This window comes from Cynocephalus volans, chromosome 16 (genome assembly GCF_027409185.1).
Source record: "Cynocephalus volans isolate mCynVol1 chromosome 16, mCynVol1.pri, whole genome shotgun sequence".
NCBI classification, from domain to species: Eukaryota; Metazoa; Chordata; class Mammalia; order Dermoptera; family Cynocephalidae; genus Cynocephalus; species Cynocephalus volans.
This window is the reverse complement of record NC_084475.1, coordinates 63,144,612-63,150,611: the sequence shown is the minus strand read 5'-3', so window position 1 is coordinate 63,150,611 and position 6,000 is coordinate 63,144,612.

Below are 6,000 nucleotides of genomic sequence, written 5' to 3'. Positions count from 1 at the left end.
CCAGGAGGGCCTTGATACTCCTGGGACGAATGAGGAGAATCTCCCCTCTGTCCTGCCTGAAGGACAGAAATGACTTCGGATTCCCCCAGGAAGACTTGGATGGCCACCAGCTGCAGAAGGCCCGAGCCATCTCTGTCCTCCATGAGATGACCCAGCAGAGCTTCAACCTCTTCTGCACAGAGGGCTCATCGGCTGCTTGGGATGAGAGCCTCTTGGACAAACTCTGCACTGGACTCTATCAGCAGCTGGACGACCTGGAAGCCTGTCTGATGCCGGAGGTGGGGGTGGAAGAGACTCCCCTGGTGAACGAGGACTTCGCACTGGCCGTGAGGAAATACTTCCAAAGAATCAGTCTCTACCTGAAAGAGAAGAGGCACAGCCCTTGCGCCTGGGAGGTCGTGAGAGCAGAAATCGTGAGATCCTTCTCTTCATCAATAAACATGCGGGGAAGATTAGGGAGGAGGCAATGAGACCTGGTCCGACGTGGAAACGACTCTCATGGACGAGTACACACTATCGCACTTTCCTGAGCTCTCCGGTCGCCAAGACTGTCACTTCTGCTACAATCATGACATGAAGTGCCTCAAGTTTGTCAGATGCCTTCAGGGTGTTCAGCAGCGTCATGTTCAACCCTGCAGGGACTGGTACTTACAGACGACCGTGCAAATGTATCTATCTATTTATTTATTTAAATGTTTATTTATCTAACTGTTGACAAGATTGAAATTGTTTTTGTCAATACGCCTTTATACTGTGCTTCATAGAACAAAATATATTCTTTGTATTTTGTGAAACTATTATATTGCTTTCTGCATTAAATTTTTACTATAGAAAAATGCTTGTATTTGTTTATTCTTTAAAAAGAAAGTCCAAGCCTGTCTCTACAACCTGACGTAAAGACAGATGGTACAATTCATCTCCTCAACATTAGTGTATTCGAGCTATCGGTAAAAATGAACTTCACCTAAAAGAGGTTGTTTGTTCCCCTCAGAATATGGATGTGAACATGCTCTCTTCTATCTTTGATTCTTGGAGGGAAAGAGAGCTCAAAAGAAACACACTCATACTTAATATCAGTTATGTGAAACAGTATAATGAGAAAATGAAACAACCAATAAAATTCTCTCTGCAGAAGGTAGATGGAAGCATGTCAGGAAATAGAAATAAAATTACCGATACGCCCCACAAATTGCTAGACATGTAAGTGCAAATGTCCAGCACTAGTTGGACACAGGAATTTGCAATTGGCAAGGAATTCAATGCCTGGAGGATCATAATGGCAACTGAAAGTGCAGAAATGAAGTTGGTCATGTGGGAAGAGATGACAGAGGGAGAAACAGACATTGTCTGGATTCTAAGGACCTTCAAACTTTAAAGGAAGTGGACAGAAGAGCCACAGATGAAGAAGATGGAATAGCCATCCATTATAAAGACTCACCCTTTGGAGACAAAGACGATAAATGTCTTTTCTAAACAATAAATGTGCTGAGAAGAGGAATCAGTAGATTCCACAGAAGGTGTGAACTCAAACTGCCCACTACATTGGAAAATAGACCGTACTGGCAACCTTAGTGACATTTGGTTTGTAGAACGAATAAGCAGAAACCATACTGGAGTCGGTAGAAGTGAAATGAGAGAAAAGAAGTTAGTGACCCTGAGGGAAAGACAGAAATTCGAAGAAATCTGGAAAAGAATGCGGGGTTTTTTGTGTGTATAGTTTTTCCCATTTTGCAATACATACTTTTTTCATGGTTAGAAGACATTTTTTATATATACATATATACAGACACACAAACACACACACAGAGAGAGAGAGAGAGAATATTGTTTATGAATATTCATGAGATAGAAAGCTGATTGTCAGCCCTTGTGCCCATGATGTGAGGGCCAGATTCCTACTGGCAGCACGCCCATTACCACAAATTGCATTTGTACCCTGTGTTCCCCACCCGATAATGCCCGAACTCCCTCTCCCTCCCTCAACCCCCTTACTCCACTTTGTAGCCCATGGAATGCTCTGTCCCTCTGCAAGTCCAACACACTGCTATGGACTTTCTTTCCTTCCTTCTTTCTCTCACAGCTCCTTACATAAGTGAGCACATGTGATATTTATACCTCTGTGCTTTGCTTATTTCACTCAACATAAATTTCTCCAGGCTCATCCATGTTGTTGCAAATGGGAGTATGTCATTCTTTTTTGTGGCAGAGTAGTATTCCATGCTCTGTGTTGTGGGGAGGGGGGGGTGTATTTAAATGTATATGTCACAGTTTCCTTATTCATTCATCCATTAAAGGATATTGTTATATTTACTGTAAAAGAAAATTGTTCTAGTTAAGTCTGTACTGTCACTTTGCCCAAAAACTCTCTGGAGCCACATCATGTTTGCTATCCGGGATTTAACGACTTTATGCATAGTTGAGAGAATTGCAGAACCAAGACTGAGCTGTCATGTTCACGGTCCGGGCAGGAGTCCGGTGAGCGCTCTTCCTCCCCACGCGCAGGGTCTGGCAGTGCACCTCGCTCACTCACATGCTGTCGGCACCCCGCGCTCTCCCGCAGTGTGTGCACCCAGTCAAGCGGACATGCAATGTGTACAAGTGGCGTCTAGTGTTAACTAAACCGACAGTTACTACATGAGCAAGTGAGGAAAAGTTTCCTGTCTAGAAAGAATGACCAAAGTGCACTCTCATTATGCAACCACCCCGTGAAGGAGAATCTGGCCAAGGTGATGCTGGCTCTGTTGGGAGGAACTCTTCTTCGAGGCACGTGTACTGGCTCTGGAACAATTAACCAATCAGACCTGATATTTACAAAGGAGTAAAAAGCAAACATGAAAATGATCGAGAAAGGCTATTTAAAATCGGAATGTATGTTTTCCTCCTCCTGCCCAGGGTCTCTTCCATCTCCTGCACCACACAGGGCTCCAGAGACTCTAGTGAGTCATCGAGTCCAGTGAGGAATTTCAGCCCTCGTGCGGGGGAAGTTGGAGATCTGTTGGATAATCTCATGGGGAACAGAGGTGGCTTGAGCCTTTTGGAATTTGCCACCATCCAGCTGCTCCAGGGGAACTGAATACGTTCTCCTCCTTCGGATGGGAAAAAAGGAAGATTCTCCCACCTGGGTGCAGAACTGTGGAGGTCGGTCTCCTGCCTTGGCAGGTCACGGACCTGGGTCAGGTCACAGCGAACGGTGCAGAGAGAACTGGAGCACATCATCTTCAGTGTCACCAGGTGATAGAATTTGGATGTGTGGTCCCCACCGAAACTCATGCGGAAATCTGGTCCTCAATGTGGCAGTGCTGGAAGCTGAGTCATGGGGGGCGGATCCCTCATGAATGGATTCATGTTCTCCCTGGGGGAAGTGGGGCCCTAGTGAAATCTTGCTCTATTAGTTCCCTGGAGAGCTGGTTGTATAAAAGACCCTGGCATCTCCTCCCTGCCTCTCTTGCTTCCTCTCACCATGTGATCTGCTTGTACCCGCCAGTGCCTGCCGTTTTCCACCATGAGTAGAGGAAGCCTGAGGTCCATGCCAGAATCAGCTGTCCCAGAATCATAAGACAAACAAACCTCTGTTCTTTCCAAATTACCTAGTCTCAGATATTCTCTTAGAGCAACACAAAATGGGCCAATGCACCAGGGAGGAGGTAGCGCGGCCACTGGGGGGATGGAGGTGTCGGGCATCGACCCAGCTGCTATCAGCACCTTCTTGCATGTGAGAGTCTGACACGGCGAGCCCAGGGTTTGCAGCTTTTGGGCTTGTCCCAGTTTTGTTTCCACTTCCTTTCACTTTGTCTTCCATTTACGAGCCTCAGATAATGTCATGACTTCAACACTGCGCTCGTGTTATTACACTGGAAGTTCAACACGTTCATCAAAAATGAAAGAAATCTCAATCCAGTAGGAAATATTCATACAAATGAGAACCAATGTTGAAATAAATACGTCTCAATATATGTCTCTTTTCAAATTCTAGCACTTAGAGATTTGATCCTGTACAGCATTATTAAATTTCTTCGATTGCACTGAAATACAAGTTGCCTCCTCTGTCTGCATTTCCCTATTAAAGGACTCATTCACTAGATTTGATGTCTTCCACCTTTCTTCACAGGAGCCATAGCTCATATTTTCCGACATAATCGATAGATAATAGCAGCATAGAGCTGAGGCATTAATTCATTAGTTCTCTTCGTCTGTCACCAGTAATGTGTTGACTGCATATACATGAGTGATAACATGCTTGGCAATGTGGATCCAGTTATAACTGAGACAGGGAAACTGTGAGAAAACTTTAGTAGTTGTCAGTACTAGTTTTCCAGTGGAAATTGGAGAGATTAAGTCACATAAACTTGCAAGTTACTTGCTGAGAATCTGAACATAGTAAACAATAGTTACCGTGAGTATTGATATAACAAATATCGTAATCCTCTGTAGAGTCTGCATTCAACCGAGTCAAGCCAAGAGAAGCTTTCAGTGCAGCTCCCTTGACACGCTCAGGGCCAGTCACATTGGTGCCTCTCAAATGGAAACTCCACGAGGGGGACCGTCTGCAGGCCTGTGCAGGAGCAGAGCCCAGGCTGCCAGTGTTAGAGCAGTGCCTGGTGCAGAAGAGAAACTGCCCAGCACCCTTGAAGCACCTTCCGGGGAACCGGTGTGGCAGGAAGTCGAGTGACAGAAAATGGCTGCTCTGTGAACAGTTTACAAACGAAATACTAATCTGTCCTTCACAGTCAGTCAGTTTCACCCACGTTTGGTGATATATTTTGAAGCAGGGATCTAAAAAAAGAAAATTGGAAAGGACAGAAAAAAGGTTTAAAAATATACGGAGTATATATATTGTATAAAAATACATGTAGTATATCTATTTTCTTCTTATTCTAAAATAATATATATGTAAATATATGTAAACATAAGTATACCTATGAATCTAACTGTATATACATATATAATCCAACATTATAAATATATAAATATTAGATAATATGTAATACTGTATGTATAATTATCTTTACATATAATATAAACAAAGTATTTACATTGACATATAATTACCTATGCATATAAAATATATATAATTTTAAGCATATATAAAATGCATTTAAATATATAAGTTATTTGTATTGGGGCTTTTTTTGAAGGGAGGGTGAGTGGACATTCCTTGATTTTCAACCACGGATAATCACAATACTAATTCAAAAGCTGTTTCCTGGGCTGGAATTAGGGAGTACTTTCCTCAAGCCAAAAATTTAAGGAGGCCGCAATCTAAGGAATCGACACAAATGATATTTCCATGCCGTATGAAAAATGAAAATTAGTGAAAAACTATCCAGGAGAAACAAAGTAATACAATTTTAAGTAAAGACCAGAAATGACCGTGCACTTGCAAATCCCTCAGAGTCTCACCAGGGAGAAGGGAGACTGTGGCAATTGCATGGTCATCAAGTGTGGCAAATTGCACTCACTCTATGCCACTCTCACCCAAGAGCGTTGAAGGTTCTGACCGGCTAAATGCCCTCAACTGCTCCTACACGACACTGCTCCTTTTTCTTCCTAGCAACACAAGTCACGGTGGCGTTCTGCGAAAGAAGTTTCAGCAACCTCAGGTGAAAGAGCAATGATCGAAGATTAATCCTGAATCACAAGAAACCTAAACATGGCAGTTCTGTCCGTTGAAAAGTAAAGTAGCACCTTGCAAATATCGTGGAGTTTCCCTCCTTTAATGCTAGGAAAGTAAAATTACATAAAAACGATCTAAATCAAATAATGCCGCTTTAATTTGCCTAGATTCCTTTTTTCAAAGACTTGAACGTCCTGACTCAGAAACATGGGCCACTGAAAACTCCGACGACCCCACAGGGGGGCGCACGTCCCTCCTCCCGGCCCCGGCCCCGGCCCCGGCCCCGGCCCCGACTCCATCCCTGTTCCCGGCCCCAGCCCCGGCCCCGGCCCCGACCCCGGTCCCGGCCCCGGCCCGGCCCCGGCCCCGGCCCCGGTCCCGGCCCC